The sequence below is a fragment of the Sitodiplosis mosellana genome, unplaced genomic scaffold, assembly GCF_009176505.1.
Source record: "Sitodiplosis mosellana isolate CC-2019 unplaced genomic scaffold, AAFC_SMos_1.0 Smas_scaffold_5, whole genome shotgun sequence".
In the NCBI taxonomy this organism is placed as follows: domain Eukaryota; kingdom Metazoa; phylum Arthropoda; class Insecta; order Diptera; family Cecidomyiidae; genus Sitodiplosis; species Sitodiplosis mosellana.
The window spans coordinates 5,555,948-5,575,557 of record NW_022595248.1 but is presented as its reverse complement, the minus strand read 5'-3'; the positions used below and the strand labels follow the sequence as shown (position 1 = coordinate 5,575,557).

At 34.8% G+C, this 19,610-nt stretch overlaps 2 long non-coding RNA genes across 2 annotated transcripts; both read right to left on the bottom strand.

The window, feature by feature from the left end:
• Nucleotides 1–5,043: 5,043 nt before the first annotated feature.
• On the bottom strand, nucleotides 5,044–5,540 carry LOC129566737 (uncharacterized). Its single transcript, XR_008687764.1, has 3 exons — nucleotides 5,480–5,540; nucleotides 5,295–5,363; nucleotides 5,044–5,083 (listed from the first exon to the last, which is right to left on the bottom strand). It is a non-coding gene; the product is annotated as an uncharacterized LOC129566737 (long non-coding RNA).
• A 7,458-nt stretch (nucleotides 5,541–12,998) lies between these two features.
• Nucleotides 12,999–13,988, bottom strand: LOC129566945 (uncharacterized). The gene is made up of 3 exons (XR_008687805.1): nucleotides 13,896–13,988; nucleotides 13,590–13,814; nucleotides 12,999–13,514 (listed from the first exon to the last, which is right to left on the bottom strand). It is a non-coding gene; the product is annotated as an uncharacterized LOC129566945 (long non-coding RNA).
• Between the last annotated feature and the right edge of the window lie 5,622 nt (nucleotides 13,989–19,610).

Genomic DNA, 19,610 nt, shown 5'->3' with positions numbered 1-19,610 from the left:
AATATATTTTTTATGAGGAGCATTACGTTCAGTGACACAAACAATCAAATGCGACGGCAAAAAGTCGAAACTTATTACTTTTAATAAAAAATATTAAGCTAATATTCAGCAGTATTCTTGCTAACCTATTAGTTCAATTTCGATTTTCCACCAAGAGACCAGAATTTAGAAGGACAAATAGCATAGCAACACATCATTTTCCCTTCTATTAACAACAACAGCACCGGCATCAGCTTGTATTTCTCGGCACAATCTCTCGGCACAATCTCTCGGCACGTTTTCTCGGCAAAACGATTCGAAATGAACGTCTCGCTCACCGACTCGTCAGGAGCTAATACGCGGTTTTTTACTTTGTGTTTCACGCTTAATTCATACTAAACTCAACATTCGCCAGACTTTATTTCGAAAAGCTTGCGGTTTAGTTTTGCATCTTCTTGCATCTATGGTTAAAGTTTTAAGGTAAATGAATAGGCGCTCAGAATGCGATGACTAGTCGTTTGGTGATCAACGTTGAGATGTTGGACCGAATGTATTCGTATAGGTTCGATGACCATGTTCAACGCTGTGACTGAACTCTACACACTCTCGTTGTTTTCTGTACGTTGTTTCGGTTTGTGAGTCTCTCATATGTGTGCTGTTGTCACAAACGACACGAACCGCTACTTGTATTGTGATCACAGCCACGCAACATTGCCTATCAACCGACGACGGCAGCGCCGTCAACAACCGTGGTTTGACTGACGGCGGGAGAAAACGGCACAAAATGTAGACAAAGTAAAAACGAAAACCGACACTTTTTATTTAGATTTTTTTTCCGTTGGAGAAGGGAAAAGAATCACTTTTCGATTGCTTTCGAAGAAAAGTGAACATTTTCAGTGAAATTTTCGAACAGGCTGCCAGAAGTGTGAGCACAATGAGCTCACGCGCGTTCTGGTGATGACGACGACGACAACGACAACGGCTATACAATTATTTTACGTACATATGGTTGCGCTCACGCTTCGCTTTGTGTTGTACGAATGATGCTGTGTATCCCGCCTGATACGCGCCAATTCCGATAACGTTATATACGTGCTAAAATTGATGTGTGTCTGAGAAGCAGCAATCGAAAGAAGTACACGTCACGCGTTGCGTATATTTTTTCGTAGAAAATGTAAAGCCGATGAGCCGATTTCGCTCGTTGAACCGCACAGCTGAACGACAACGACGACCCCACATTAATCGAGTGTTTATAATAAGTGAACATCTTACTTGCATATTAACAACAAAATGAAATTGTGCGTAAATTTTGATTTTCCTTCGTTCGATGGTTCTTCGAATGATTTTTTACAGCAAAGTCTACGCATTAAGGTTCTTGTCATGCGATATACACATCGCGAAACGTTGTACGCATTCAACACACAACACGAAAATATTGTGTGTACGTAATTGGGCCCGTGCATGTGACGGATGTGTATATTCTTTTTTGTTCATGTTCATTCATCAACTTGGCAAACGCATCCCTCTGACATTCGATTCAGAGCGCGCGCAAAAATTCGGTGTGATCTACATCCAAATAATTATGTTGTTCTGGTCGAAACATCTACAGAACAACCATCACAATGACACCATTCGCGACTCAGACATTTAAGATTCGAAATGATTTCGATGCGTTTATTTATCCTATGACAATACTCTGACAACATGCGTATGTTATGGCCATATAAACTTTTCGAACATGTTTTCATCGTGTGTGTGTTGTGTGTGTCGACGGCATCATACAATGAAAAATTGGGAAAACCATTTTTCGCATACATCTTTCACTTGGCGTTCACACCAGACCAACAACCATCATGAAGCATGAAGAATCGAAATCTAAAACGTAACACACGAATAACAATGTGAGCAACAACATTTGGAGCGAAACACACAGTAGCCTAGCTTGTTTCGAATATGAACACACATATTCCCCTCGCTACGTATGTCGTCAGAGGTGGAGAGACGGAATCGATGTATGAACAAAAGGCAACACACTCACTCAACTGTTTGCTGTGTGTGAAGTATCAGTCGAACGCTGTTGCTACCAATTCACAACAACATGTATATATACACAACTGAACATACAAATCTCTCCGTTCGCTCTGCCTGTTCGTAACGTTGACGGGGAATGGATGCATGCACGGTATTATGACCGCCTGATACATGATTTAGTCGAAAATTCATCACTACTGCGAAACTACGTTAATGGTGTCAATTATTTTAAAGAAAAACTGAAAAAATTCACATGAAAGTGTATGCTAAATCCAAGTACTGACGAATAAATGCCATTACACTAAATAATAATGATGATTATTTCACAACAGTATGTCGGTCGCTTCCATTTCGTAGTATCATTGTTGAACGCAGCGCTGTTTCCATTGCGTGTATAAATAAGCTGAGCTTCTTGTGTGTACGACAAAGTGGCCGAGTCGTTGTGAGAGAGACTCAATGCATGGAGAAGCAATGGGTATCGGTTCGACGAAATACTCGGTGCTGCGTATCATGGGAGCCGGATAATTGTTTCAGAGAAAAAGTCATCATGCCACTACTAAAAGTGCTGCCGCCATTTTTAGTGCACGATTTGTGTAGTCAAAGTCAGCGACAGCTGGCCGTAAAAGACGTTCACCGTCGTCGGTGTCTCTGACATTTGCTCATCTACATCTAGTATTCGCGGGCCACAGCAATAATAAGACATACATACGGACCGGATCGTATCGTCTTTGGGTCTTACTTCATTGCCACTGCTGAATGCCTCATTCAAAAACCGTACAAAAATATTCCGTTTCATTCATTTGCTCGTAAAACCAGCAGAAGAATGGTGTGCCATCTATAAACGACCCGACGAAACCGTATGGCTTTCATACACGGCTCTTGGTTTTGCGTTCATTTCAACTGTGTTGTTGGTGTAGAGGCGATAGCAGTCTCATGACATTCCCCGATTGTGCTTGGCATTCAAAACGTTTCGTTTGTTGTATGCATCATTTCATGTCAACCTGATCGTTAAGTTACTCATAAAATCCTTGGTATTTCGTTGCTAAAACTTGTAAAACATTTTTCGAATTCAAGCCGAAAATATTTTTTTTTCTCCAGATACTTGGCTGAACGAGCAGCTCGAGTGTTCGACTATACGATCGCCACCAATGAATTCGCACTGGTGCTTGTGTGGTGCAGCGAATCGAACCGTAGTGGAAAGAGCGAAAAAAACGACAGCACCAAGAGAGCAAAAGCAAAACAACAAAACCATGAACAATCGAACGGAACGGAACGGACGCCTGTGTTGTCTATATTGTGTCTGCTTTGCTCGTTTCGTTCGTTCGTTCGAAACGAGTTTGCGAATCGCATGCGATGGCCATGCGTCAACTTATGAACGCCTATTACTAGATTCTATACAAAAATCATTGTCAGGTGCACGGTCTGTCTTTCACTTTCGATTTCTATCGCATTTTTTTTATTTGTGCAGTGAAACAGTGGCTACTGTCGTATTTTGACGCTGAAAATGGCTGCAGTGGCTCAAAAACAGACCGATGTTTTTGTTCAGTTTACTTCGAAGACAGTTTCACTTTCGATTTCGTCTATTTTTTTTTCGGCACATTCAAGTAGACCAGTAAATCGGAACGATTTCTCTTTTGTCCGTGTTTTTTTTTTGTGTGGAAGTCATGGCCTACAAAAACTTTCGATTTCAGTTTTACCTTCACCATGAAAATGCGGGCCATGTAAACTGTGTGGCGGCCTCCAAATCAACTCGGTGTATGTATACACAAAGCATACAAACGGCACGGGGTTTCATTGAAAAATTTGACCATGGCCGTGATAAATTACAAGGTCTATCATGCTCACACATGATATGACACTCTCTCGATGTGAGTTTGAGCTTGTCACTATGCACAGAGCAACGGTGATGTATATGAAGCGTCTAGCCGCCTCGATACTAGCAACAATTTATTTTTCGAATTCGTTTCCGTATTCGTTTGTACGACACGTTTCATTCGCGTTGGTTGCTGTGGATTGGTTTGCTGCTATGCTTAACGATGAGACCAAGTCAAATGAACCGTATTGCATAGATCATGGCGTTTTTTATGTTTATATTTAGATTCGGTTTATCCTATTTGTGGCTGAACAAAAATACGACGGAGAATCGGAGAAATCGCGATGAGGATGACGTCAACTAATATATATACGAAACTAAATGGAATATGTATTGAAACACGTGCGAATTTTGGTGTAAAACTTTGTTTAATTCTAGTTCTAAAATAGACAATCATTGAATGGTGCATTTCTTAGAACTAGCGGCAGTTTTCCCTTCTCTCCTTTATCAAGTTGATAATGTCTTGCTATTATGTATGTTGCAAAATACTTCTCTGAAGGTGACCAATTACTGCGCAAAACAGATCAATTAATAAGCAATTGCTTGAGTTGCACAAAGAATAGCATGTAAACCATAATTGCGCCAATCATCTGAAAAGAATGGTGTTGAAATATTTGAAAACAATTTTCGTTGTCTCAAAAATCAAATATGACATTATTTTCTCTCACTTTTATCAGTGTTCTGCTGCTAATGGTGAAAAATCCTTTGGAATGGAAAACAATTGGATGTTTGGTTATGTGCAACATAACGGCTTCAATCTAAGTGCATGGAAAAAGTTATAAAGCAAGAATTTGAGTAATTTTTCAATGAATTAGATTCATCGAATGCGAATAGCATATTGCATATTCGAAAGCATTGTAAATAAATGGGTGAAAATGCAAATACAACCAGAAATTCTAATCAATTGATATTCACGAATACATTAACCAGACTAGAATCTAACTTCTAGATGGCGCATCCACCATATAAAGTGGAACAATACAGTTGTGTAAACTGTACGAAGAATATTTAATAAGCCAATATTGCACCGATCAACTGGAAAGAAACAAATGCACATTTGGAGTAAAAATTGGTAAAAAATCTATTATACTATTCACAAATAGTATTTACCTTCAAAAGTGTATAATTATCAATTTGAAAAAGTCCTTTTGCATGGAAATTGAGCGGATTGTTTGTTAAATACAACATCATTTCTTCAATCTGAATCAAAATAAATTCGATTAATTAAAAAAAAATTTAAATAGTTCAAAAGAGTCCTAATGCCCAATAAAATGTTTAGGTGGTTTCAACTTATATGCTTTTATGCATATTTCCATCAAAATGCGAAGTAAGAATCAGCATTTTTAATTCGATTCAACTATAGCCGTCCAAATTGTTCACAGATAAACTTTTTCAATGCCAATAAATATACCTGTTTGAAAGCAGACTCATTGTCAAAGTTGATATTCATTTCATTCAAATAAAACACAATTTGTTTGATCTTGAAATAAAATACGGGAATTTTGTTTCTATTAATAAAATGCATGCATTGGTATTAAAAATTCCAAATTTATCTGTTAAAAAAAAACATTAAAAAAATAACAAACAATCGTTTACCACAATTTGACAGTTGTGAGTCCCATGAAAAAGGTAGCCAATAATCACTGCTAAGTGTATTATCCATATTGTGAAAACTGAAAATTTTAAATTTCAATCAATTGATTTCTCGCTTGTAAGCAAAAAAAGATTTCCATCGATACCTAAGATGTAGGTCGTTGTTCTCTGATGCAGCTCCCACAATGCCCAGTTAAAATCGGTCAGTGGCATATGGAAGCAATACAAAATCGTTGTAAAATTTGACCAGCCAAAGATTCGATTGATGCATTTGTTCAGCTCGAGAATCAGTTGACAATGAGCATTGATTCTTTTGAGACAGTTGACGTTGAAATTCTCCGCGTTGGAGTCATTTTCATTTCGCTGTATAATTTTTACGATGATTTTCAATTCTATTTTTATTGCTTTAAGCTCAAATTTAATTAGTTCCAAGTAAAATAGGTAGTAAAACACACGATAATGGTACACAACCTGTGAAATAAGGTAAGCAATTCGGAAAAAGTAATAGTTTCCCACATAATGAGTGAAGTAACACATGAATATTATTTGAATGATGGTCACAACACCGAAGAACTCAATAAATTTCATCTTGTAGGCCCGCAGCGATGACTTCTTGCAATTCACATGATGTGTGTCAATGTATTTGTAAATATTCCAAAACTGTTGCTGAATATCTCGCTGAATGTAGGATTCGATGATGATCACCCACTGCGTTAGCATCCCATTCATGATTTGAAACATTTCGTTTACGAAATATGGCAACACCTCGCCCAGTATTAGCGGTTCCGTGGCATATCCGAATACAAAATAGGACGATACAAATGCACAAACACAATGAACCGCAAAGATACACATTGTTCTATTTGGAGACCCGACGAACTTTGCGGTTTCAGTTTGAAAACCACACAAATCAAAGAATTTGAGCAAAAATATGATGAATTTAGAGAACATTTTGACGAACCATAGGCAACGGAATTCAAACAAATGTACTTTTGAATGCAGCAGCATAGAACTGAATGCATAGTTTAACCACAAAAAATGTCATAGCAACGACGATTTTTCGATCCGATTAATCCGATTGTTAACATTAACATCATCATTTTTTTTAAAATTAACTTCATAATTCATTGCTTTTTTACAGATATGCTAGTAATTGATTATTACAACATTTCCTAATTGGTTGAGAAGTTTCATTTTATTGCGCGTTTAAAAGTGAGTTCACAGTTATTTGTTTTGCATTTTGTTCAATTCGAATCGGATCAATTGGTTTGAAGAATTGATAACATTCTACTTCTCACAGCAACAAGACATTGTTAGCGATTTAAACTTTGGCGGATTGCCATGAATACATTTGCATGAATTGTAAATAGAATAACGTGTACATACATATCGCACTTAACAGCTGCAATTGAAAAGCAAAAAAATGATTCATTTCAAATAAATACACAGTTGTACAGAGCACCAAATTATTAGTCAATTCTTTTACCTACATTTAACAGTGTATCATTACTGATGCAGAATAGACCTTTTGTGTGAAATACGATTGGATTTTTCGATATTTGTAACATTGCGGTCTCCATCTGAATTGATTTATTGAATAAAAAGAAAGCAATTCGAAACAAATATTTGGACTTTTTCTTGAAAGAAGGACGTGACTCCTCATCACTGAAAGCTGTAGACTCTACGTATTAAAATCGTACCATCAGTCTACTCACTCAGTCACAGTCTTCTTTAAATGAGCTTCTCTTTTTGGCAAATAAAAACTTTTTCGGCTTTGATATTCAATGAAACACAAGCTTTTTGGAATGAAAACCATAGTATTTACCTGTGCCCACGATGGGTCATCATCGATATCAAAACTAATTTGACTTAGTTGATAGAAAATACGTTGAACCTTGAAGAAAAATACGATTGACAAAAGGAAATCAAAAAATTAATTCGCAAATTGTACCTCAATTTTGCACATGGTTGTTCCTTGGAAGATATAGAATACGATTAGGGCCAAGTGCATCATCCATATTGTGAATACTGTAACGCAAATAACCCCATTATATGGATACTTGAGTTGATTCTATTGTAATTAAATCAATACCAGCAATATATTCCACCTTTCGTTTCGAAAGAGCCAAATATGCCCAATTTATATCGGTGAGTGGGAGGATAAAGCAAAATAAAATCGTCGTAAAATTTGACCAGCCAAAGACTCGATTCATGCATTTACATAACTCATAAATCAGTTGATAGTACTGATTGAAACTTTTTAAATCATTCACATTGATATTTGCATCAATGGAATCACATCCAATATTATTACGTGATACCACTAAATTTTGTAATTTATTTCGAACACATTCATATTTGATGATTTCCAGATGAAATAAATAGTAAAACACGCGGTATTGATAGATTGCACAGGAAAATAAATAGGCGACACGAAAAAAGAAATAGTTGCCCACAAAGAAAATGAAATATTGCATCTGATACAGTAGAATTGGTAATACAATAACTGAGTGTTCAATTAGTTTAATGGAATAATTGCGTAGCCAAGAATTATTACAATTTATCCGAAATGCTTCAAATTGTTGATATAGATGCCAGAATCTTTCTTGACTTCTTCGTCTAGAATAGGATTCAACAATGATAGCCCAATATACAAACATTCCTACCGTGTTTTGCAACACATTATTCACAATGGATGGCAATACATCATTTAAAACTATTGGCTGCATCGAAAATTCAATCACAAAAGCGGTCAGAGTGAATGCACAAAGAAAATGACACACAAATATGTGGAGATCACGTTTTCGATGCGATTTTAAACTGCAAATTTCCGTACAAAATCCACAAAAATCAAAGAATTGAAGTAAGAATGTGATCCATTTCGAGAACATGTTGAACTGCACACACAAGAAAAATAAAGTGAAATGAATGTGGAATTCGTCCAACAGTACTCTTCTCTGTAATTGCACCTGTTAGACCATTTGTTTCGAATGGTTTTACCTTGGCCAAAATGCTATTGTTGTCATTTGTGTGCACATTAGAATTGGAATTAATTTTATTTAAGAGATAACGAATGTTTTCCATTTATTTCAAAGCAATATATTAGCAAGATCGCTTAATAAACGAAGAAAAATGACACGCAGCCCTCTAGGCGAGGGACACTCAAAACAGTCATCGTACATATATTGAGCGGGCACTATCGATGCATTCATTTGTGCGAGTGCGATTGTGTAAACGACAATGTTCGTGTTCAATATGTGTACGATAACAGCTTCGAGCATTCCACGCGTAGAAGCGTCTTGGCGTCTTACGTCAAATCTTTCCCATGTATTTGTATACGAAGAAAGCGACCTTGATCTTAGTGATGAAATTTTCCTTGATTGTAAACAGACAGGCCCATCAATAATAATAATAATAATGAATAATTATATAAATTTTATGTTAACGATAATAGCAACATCTCATTAAGGTGTCTTAATTCAGTGTAACATTCTTAGCAACAATTGAATCACTCTGAAAACATGATACAACGCAGAAGTAAACCTTGCAATTTTAAGGTCGTGTCAGCTATTGGAATTGTGAGTGTCGTATTTTGTAAACATTTCAAATGCATTTGCATTAACTTTCATAACTGTTCAAAAGCTAATTCCCAGATGTTCTTTTAAATGCACCATATATTTATTTCCATAAACTGTACGTAAAATATGACATATTTTAATATCGCGCCCATTAACTACAACAAAACAATGTGTTTAGAGTAGACAATTTTTAGATATTCTTCTTATTACCCTGAAAAGAGTTTCGTTGTTAATCCGAAATAGTCCTTTAGCATGGAAATATATGGGATACTTGCGAATAAATAACATTAGAGCTTCAATCTAGAAGAGTAAATGATTATTGAATCGAACAAGCATACCTCGAGCATGCTTTTGTATCTTTGCCAAAAATGGTTCTGTACTAAGCTGAAAAAACTTAGCTAACAATTTAAAATACATTGCGCCCCGCAAGCCATCTAGATGGCGCCACAAGAAAATTTGGTTCTTATACGAGGTGTATGCTCAAGATATGCGAACAAGTTGCTCGATATTTTAAACTACTTTTCACATAAAGCAAAAATAAAGCTTCAAAACTGAAAAAGTATACCTGTGCTAATGAATAGTTTTTTTTACACCTGAAACCAATTCCACTCAAGTGATAGACAATTTGTTGAGACTTGTAAGAAAATTAACCATTTTTATCAACAAATCATGGAAAACTTGGAACAAAATCATATAATAAGTAGTTGGAAAAACCCACCATTATCCGGCAGTCAGTGGTGCTTTTAAAAATGTAATGTATTATCAACAAAAGATACATCATCCAAATGATAAAAACTAAAAAGTTGAAGGAAAAAAACTTGAAAAACGATTTAACAAATGAATTCTAATATTGATTACCTATGAAATATTCATTCGTTTGCTCCTGCATTGCCTGTAAGGCCCAATTAAAATCAGTTAGCGGCATATGGAAGCAATACAAGATCGTTGTAAAATTTGACCAGCCAAAGATTTGATTGATACATTCGCTCATTGCATAAATTTTTCCATAGTATTGATTGAAATTTTTTACCGATTTTGCAATTCTATAATCGGTTTGGTAACGCGATGGTCTGATGACCAATTTTTGCAATCGTTTTTGAATCTTTCTCAATTCGTATTTAATGATTTCCAAATAAAGTAAATAGTAGAAAGTACGGTACTGATACATCGCCACAAAGCAAAAATACGCAATTCGAAAGAATATGAAATCGTTTCCGTTAACAGATAAAAAGTATAACACAAAGTACGTTTGAATAATTGTGATGACAACAAAAAAATGAATGAATTTAATCGAGTATTTTCGCAGAATTGAGCCAATGATTTTGCGATAACCATCGATTTGTCTATAAATTTGCCAAAATTTTCGCTGATCCTTCCGTTGAACATATGATTCTACAATGATGACCCAATACGTAAACATTCCATTCACAATTTGCAGCAAATAGTTAGCCGAATAGGCTAAAGCTTCGGTTAGAATTATCGGCTGCCTTGAAACAGAAATGAGGACGATTGTCAAAGTACTCGCCCAAATAATGTGGATTATAAAGTTGTTCAGTGATGTTCTTCGTTTGGAATTCGATGTCTCCGTATGAAATCCACAAATGTAAAAAAAAATTAGCAACAATTTTATCCATATCGAGAACATGTTGAACTTAAAGTGCGACGATGTAGGCAAATGAAAGCGTAATATTTATCAGCGCTCTGTGTTACAACACATTTTATGAGTTAGATTCAAATGAAGTTACTTCCACCAAATTGAATACACACTTGATAACAGTGTGCATTATTTGCTTTTGATTTTAATCGAATGTTTTATAAGAGACTATGTCGCATAAATGAACCTTGTAAATATTCTAAAAAGAAATGTTATCTATTAAACCCATTACATTACACATTTGACCAATTAATCAATAACATGGCATAGCAGATATCAGATCACAACAATTTTTCTTTTCTAATTTTCTGTTTTGTTATGTTGATCAGAACTGATAAAAACATGTGATGGATGACTTTGATGATTGAATTCATAAATTAGAAGAACAAAAGTAGTGAAGAAGAAAGACAATCAAATTCAAATTCCCATTCGTGTAAATGTCATCCAGTGCATTTGTTTACATCACATTAAGGTAAATTGTAGCACGAATTCAATGACTTATTTACGTTCACTGAACGTCGTTTAGTACCGTGGCTTCTTATCAACTCAATTTATCGAATAAAAATCCAACTTATTTATCAATTGAAGTCCATTTGTGCAAATTGAATGAAAAATGCCACACAAGTTACGACGAGTCCAATAAGCTGAATAAAAGTAGAAGATTTTGATAAAACGATAAACGAATGCCATTCATTGGCATATACCTTAATGAAGGTGCCAGTGTTAATCACAAAAAAACCCTTAGCATAAAATCGAATGGAATTATAATTCATTTGGTGTGCTGTGACCTCGATCTGCATTGGTAAAATTCAGAAAAAAAATGTTCATTTTCAATTTGACTGTTCTCTCTGCACAGATAACGGGTAACATGAAATTCATTAAGTTTCATATTTTCACCTGTCGATAAATTTCTTCATCTGATAGACTTGTTGGAGTATGAAATAGTTGAAATCGTACCGATTTATCCTAGGCCAAAAAATAAAATCAATTTTTAAAAACTTTATTCAATGTATTCATTCATTTCTTTCAATTTTACCCGAGTATAGCAATCCTTCGCACATTTACTTAAATAAAAGAATGTGTATACATTTCGACCGATCGAATAAGTGGTAGCAACAAGTAAGACGTCTGAAATAAATTCAGTGATTTGAAAGAATTACGATTCATTCTTAAGTATGAAATTATTCAAACCGTAATCAAACCCAATGAATTTCCGATTCATTTGTCGATAGAAGAAGTTCAAGAATGTGATGGAACAGTGGCAATTTAGTAGAACAAATGCAAGTTGTGACCAGCCAAACATTGAATTCACAAGCATGGACATTTCATAGACGATGCCGTAATAGTTTCGAATATTAGTACAATAGTATTGCTGAAATTTACTGATATTCTTCAACCCGATTTCAATTTTCTGCAATTGAAACTCAATCACTTTCAAATGAAGTAAATAAAAAACTAAACGATTAAAAGAAATCGTATTGAAAGTGAACATCATAATTTTTTGCACTGCTCGAGATGCCTGTTCATTGAAAATTGCAAACGTATAGAACGTTACATCTACGAATGGCATTACGATTAATAGAAGTAAATAGCATTTTGGTTTGAACTGTGCTTGACTGGAGTAATGATCGTTAATTTGAATCAAAAGACGCCAAAACTTTCGCACTTCCGCTCGATATGTATATGCTTCGTAAATGATCAACCAATATGATAGATTATGGTTTACGTAGTATATGAAGAAATTCAATACGTCTAAACGTTCCATAATGCCTATTAATTCCGCAAACGACTGAAATACAATGAAAGTGCACCAAGCAGCCAAACCCATCTGAAATGAGAGTGTTAAAATACGAAAGGATTTCTTTTCAGCCGACATCGTATCGAAACTGTACAGGCTAAAGTATTTCAGAATGTAAGTAATCCTTTTTGGGAGGTTTCCCATTTTCTCTTTCAATATATGAACGACTTCGTCAATACTGAATCGATTTGAATTGTATTTTACAATTGCACAGGATTTATACAATCAATATATGATAATCATTTTTTTAATGCAAACCAACAGAATCTTCGTCAAGGTGATTCAATTGCTTATCAAATTCTATATTCATTTTCATCTCAGTGAACCACTTTATGTTTATCAACAATTATTTTTATGCTGATGAATGGGATTAATAGATGCGATTCTATTGATGATTCCAATCAGTCATAAATATATACAATTGAATACGTATAATAATTGAACTTAATGACCATTTTAATAAGCTAAATGGAATCGAAATTTTTGCTTTTTCTTTCATTTTTGTAGACTGAATTATTCAATACACTCACAAATGATATTTTTTAGCTTCCAAAAAAGTTGCCTGATATATGATTGTGAGTCATCGAACGTAATACACATTGATTGTTTCACACTTGAATCTTAACAAGTGTTTTATAGGATACATTTGAATTTTCATACAAATGAAATATTATTTTTTGCTAGTAATGCTAGTCGTTTACAACGGGGTCGCAGCTTAGACCGAAAATAACTTAAATGAGAATTGTGGCGACGCAAGCGCCCTCAATTTCAATAGGCAAATCAATGTAATTTCGTAATTTTTTCTGAACTAAACAGCGCGCCAATTTGAATTTTGTTGATGCTGTCACCCTATGGTGGTTTATTAGTGCATTTTTCAATTAATTGGATGAAAAGATGTCATCGGCCATTACATTCGCCATGAGCAAAACAACCTAGCTTTTCGGGTGATCAGTACATTTGTGTGAATTGTATGAATAACAAAACGCAAGTGACGACCAATCGCGAAAGCTGTAAAAATTTGAAAATAAAAGCGAATAGTATCTGTAAATTAATTCATCGTGTTCATAAGCGCTAAACACATACTTTCAGGAGTGTTTCAATATCAATAAAGAGTATGCCTTTCGTATGGAAGCGAATGGGACAACAATTAATTTGTTGTACCATTGCCTCAATCTGCAAATAAACAAACACTGATAAGCTAGAAGAGTTATATTTTCATAATTAAATTCGTTTTGCCTGTCGATTCAAGTTTTCATTGGAATGGGTAACTGTGTGCATGTTAAACAATTGAAACAGGATCATTTCAGGCTACAATAGATAGAGAATCTCAATCAAATTATTGAAAAAAATTCAAAATCAAGTTTAAGCTCAATTTTATTTTGACTTTACCAAATTCTTGCAAACATTCGCATATTTAAAAATAAAACCCAAATGAATTATAACTCGAAATATGATGAAATACCCTCTAATTATCAACAGATCTAGAATACAAAGAAATCAACATATGTTCGTTACCATGAAATCAATTTTAAAAATAGAAAAACAAACCATAATTTAAGAAATCGAATCGCTTCTGATTCGAACGAAAAGCGGAATTTAAGATTGTAATTGAAGACTGGAAGCTCAATAAAATCAATGCCAAATGCGATAATCCGAAGATTTCGTTTATATTCTCGCACATTTCATATGTCAATCGGTTGTAATCTTGTATCAATTTCAATTGATCATGATTGAATGTTTGCTTTCGCATGAATTTGAGCTTGGTTTCGATCTCCTGTAGTTGAACAATAATTACTCGTAAATGGAGTACGTAGAAAAATATACGATTATCCGAAACGGTGGTAAGTAAATAGTAGATAAGATTGTAATGAATTCGATTAAAATGATCGTACAGTAAAATTGCATATAAACAATCGAAAGAGGCACCAATCACTAGCAAAGTCAACACAATCAAATAATTCCAATTCAAAATCTTCATTTCAGCGAAATATTTAACGTTTGCTTCGGTTAGGTTTCGGCCAAAGACGTTTTGAGTCTTTCCTTTTGTGCATGAATCATAAATGATGAGTAAAAGTGCCAAACAAGCAGCAATGTTGTATGCGAACATATTCATTGCATCTAAATAGCCCATATAAACTGATAGAAACGGTAAATATGTTACAATATCGATGAAATACCAACTGAACACAGCCAATTGGCTCAAAAGTATTATGAACTTTACATATTCCCCACCAATTCGCATAGAAGCCATCGAATGAAAACCAAATAAACTGAAATATTTGAAAATCCACGTTTGCTTCATTTTTTAAACTAGACCGAACGGTTATTTCATTCAACTATGGATTCAAGTAGAAAAATACTTTGGAGAAAACAACGACATATCGCAAAAATGAAACACAATTAATACATTTGTGTGAATTGAATAAACACTAGAATGCAGGTAATGACCAATGACCATTCCCATGCTATTAGAAGTTTTTAGAAAATTCAAAACATGTTTTCAGAAAAATCCCATCGTTAATGAAACGGATTCTTTTGATGTGGAAACAAATAAGACAGTAACTATTTGGTTGCACTAATGTCTCTATCTGCAAATGTAAAATCGATAAAATCAAGATAATTTCCCACAGAAAATGACATATATCATTAAGGCCCTTGCCTATGCATTCATAGCTCCATCCGGACTAATTACATGCATGTTGAACAATTCAAATAGGATCACTTCGAGTTATTTTAAATAGTTTTATACTTTTCAATAATTGACAAATCGATTAAGATTGCTTCCATTCAGCAAATGGTAGCACTTGTTCACACACTTAATGACATAAATCGTCATACAAGAAGAAATGTACAATAAAATCCTGCCAACAGAAAAAATCTTAGATCGGTGAAAGGTTTGTTCTTAAAAAAAGTAGCATTGTACAAACCATTACTCTTACATTTTTTTCTGAATTGAACTCAAACCAGAATTAAAAACCGTAGCCGATGACTGAAAGCTTGGAAGCATCATCCAATCCAAAGATTTTGTTTACATTGCCACACATTTCATCGATCAACTGAAATCTGAAAATAATTTTGGACCCATTTCAATTGATTTTGCTTCAGCCGTTGCGTCCGTATGATCAATTTGGGCTTTGGACTAAGGTTTCGAAGATCTCCGAAAGAATCGCCATGCGTCTTCGGTACTTTTAAAAGTTTACCATTAATTGCACATATGCAATGCGTTTGAATTGTTTATTGCAGGAATGTAAGCATTCGGTTTTCCTTGGTGGTTTTGGGGATGCTTTGCAAGATGACAACAGTGATGAAGGCTGAAATTGTCATTAAAATTTTACGCTAGCTTTTAATTGCATATCTTCAAGTGTTACAGTACGATTGACTATTTTTAAAATAAAATCAGGCTTGTAATAATTTCCCGAGCGCATATGTCAGAATATGAAGTCAATGCAATGTTCTGTTTGCATCCTTAGTCTAACGACGATTTGCTCCCCAGAATATAAAACATCTTTCGATGCGCCAAAAATCAATAAAAGCCACATTTTATTTTAAAAATAGTCAATCGCATTGCAATACTACCGATATTACTTGTGCGAGTGAAATGGCTGATCATCATTAGTGCGTGTGGTGGTTAGGAAAATCACTTTGACATGTGGAGACGAAAATAGAACCTCTCTACCTTGTACTTTGCACTTTACCAAAAAAAATCGATAATGAATCGAACTTAATTGTTTCAATTGTAACAAAAACTTGGTTGTTGTGAACTGTTTTAAACGTATTTATCCACTTAAATCTTACATAAAATGAGCTCCCTCTTGAAAGTGCCTAAATAAAAATCCACATCAAAAATTTGCACTCCATGTGCTCCAAATTACATAGTATACCAATTTCATATTAAATTTGTGCTTATTTTTTGGTGTCAGCGAAATCTAGAGTGAAATATCGCACCGAATATTTTCGTATAAAATCACCACATTCAGAGTACATCTTGACGCGACTGACAAAAATGAGTTTATCTTCGTGAGTATTGTGGAGCACATAGAGCGCATATTTTTTATGTGAATTTTTATTTGGGTTCTGTATTCGTCATTATCGGTCTCTGCGTTGGGGACATATTTTACCAAATGCATTTTAATTGCTAGGACAATTACGACTTCGATTATTTCATTGGACGTACAATTGTACATCTATAGGTACGGAAATAGTAACACAACTTTAGTCAAGTTCGAACAATCAGAGGGAACAGTAATCAAAATCAGTTCGTCTTAAAGTGAAACAAAAAGAACTTTAGCAATTTTCGATGGCGAAATTCAAAGTGCTCGAAGATAATCGAGTCATTATGACTGCAATCGGCCTGCATTCGAACCGTTTGGCCGAATTGACTAACGACTTTTTTGAATCGTTTTTCACTTACTTTGTTCTATTTCACGTAATAATGTTAATAACAATGTCAGGTGCAGTGTTTGTGTTCATGAATGTACCCAATTTTGGTGTCATTTTGGAAACATTTTTGGTTATCATCACCTTTAGTCAATCTGGAGGCATGTTCTTGAGCATTGGTCTTAATATGATTAAGGTCAAGCGATTGCTTCTCAAACTGCAAGAGATCGTCGATAGAGTTTATTCAGGTTTAGTTTTCTCTTTATACAGACTTATCAGTAGTACTGATTTAGTACATCAAAGGGATATTGCAACTTTTTTGACCAGAAAAAACGCCATCTTACGTCGTGCCCGTAAATTATTTTACTGTACATTTAGATGGTAGAGACAGAACAAAAGTTGGACACTATGCATAAACTTGGAAAGAGCTTGATAAACTTGATGAAATACATATATTTAATGATCGCTGCAATACCCCTATGTAGTACATAGTGAAATAATGATTAAATAAATTAAAATCATGTTAGGCGTAGTAATTGAAAATCTGAAAATTAGATTTTTTTCAGAAAACAACAACTGAAGTAAAATTGGTTTTAGGTTTGAGAACAAAAAACAAAATGTACATGCTCAATCTATGTTTTTGTCTTTTTTCTCCAGACGAAGAGTATGATGTGCATGACATCTACTGGAACAGCGAACAAAAATGCCGAAAATATACCAAGCGGATTTCTTACTTTATTTTATCGAATCAAACTATATACACATTGTCTCTGCTCTACTCATTTTATTGTCTTTTCATTGGAGATTATGACCTATCAAAAATACCCTTACCCTTGACTTTGGTCGTCCCTTTTGATACAAACACTATTTTTGGTTGGTATTTACTGTGGATTATTCAGTTCAACGGTGGTGTTTCGTATGCTACTTCCGTCGTAGTCGGTACATCTTTCTTTTTGTGTTGCTGCATCTATCTAGCTGCCATTACCGATCACTTTAAATATATTCTTCGAGCAAAGTTGAAGTTGGTTGAAAAAATCCCTAAAAAAGGAAATTCACAGAGATGGCTGTTGCTTCAAAAACAACTTTCACAGGCAATCAAAATTCAAGTCGAAGGATTTGAGTGAGTAGTTCTTCGTTTACTTGTTTCATTTTTATTCATTTTATATTTTACATGCTATTTCATGTATTTTACTAGAATTTTCAAATTGTCTACGGATATAAACAGCGGATCAATACTGGCACTTCTACCCGCCAACGCTGTTTTCATGGGAATTTCGTTGTACAACATGGAACATGTAATCGCAATTATCACGCTTAGTTTATTAAAGAATTCATTCAAAAGAGTGGATTATGCTTCTAAAACTTTTTACATTGCAATATGAACCCATGAGATTTGAAAAATAATCTCAGTTACGGTTCGACCAAATTGTGTACTTTTCCAATAATGTTCTATTCTTCTTCACCTACAGTCACCGTTCAATTTGGTTGATTTTGCATTCAACATCATTTGCATAAGCTGTTCGTTGGCCTGGCCCTTTCTTCTGTGTAAATTTGCAACTTTTGCTACCGAACAATTTGTGTCGCTGGGCGATGTTGCTTACGATTTGGACTGGTTCGAGTATCCACCAGAACTGCAGAGATACATCGTTTTGATCATGACTCGCTCACAGAAACCGATCTATTTCAAAGGACTCAAGTTGATAAGTTGCACTCTGAAAATCTTTGGAGAGGCAAGCATAAAATTCATTCATTTTCTCTGCTTTAAATCTATTCGGTTTTTTTTTCTTCGTTCGTAGATAATCAAGTCATCTTGTTCTTATTACGTGATTTTTAGAGAACTATCTCAACCCTAATTGATGCTATTATGAAAAACTATATTTTCAAATACTGACTACAATATTTTCTTATTTATTAATACTTAGATTCTATCCTGTAAGAACGCTTTATTTTTGTTTCTTTCCACTCTATGCTATGCAGAGCACACGGCAAGGGCTAATACGATACACATGAATATTTTTCATAGTGTTAGAGTACATTCGCGCTATTCCGCCTTGTGTATCGTATTTCGTGTATATGCTTTGTGTATCATAGAGCCGAATGGAGCGAAAACTCAGTGCAAAGCGCCAATTTCGTTCATATGAGTTGTAATAGATAATGCTTTCATTTCCAATTTGTATGCTTTTGCCACGATTTTAATAAATGCACCAATCAAGCCCACCGCAACTTCCGTGTCATTTTTCTATAGCATTCAGTCCCTGTACTAGTTTTGCTCTTGTCATCGCCATGTGCTAGACGACAATGCAGTGGGTGCTGTTAGGTAATTTCACTCCAAAAATCTGAACTGCCCTCTATTTGATCAATATTCTTTGATCGATTCAATAAACACTCGACGAAAGGAAAAACTTTCAAAATGTTCATGTTGCTTTTTAATTTCTAACGACCACCTACACGAAACACCGTCTCTGGATTGGAAACTAAAACGCTCGCCTGACGATCAAGTTGAGTTCGATATTTATCGCATGTGAACAGCAACCGATAGATTGATTCCAATCGAGTCAAATCATCATCACTCACACAAACTCACAGCAGTCAACTCCATAACACATCGTTTGGTAAACGTTCCTTTAAACGCAACCGAGTATGCCACCGAAAAACAACGAATTATGCCAATCGCCGAAACGAATGGCTATCGATGTAATTCCGTTGCAGCTGTATAGATTTCGATTC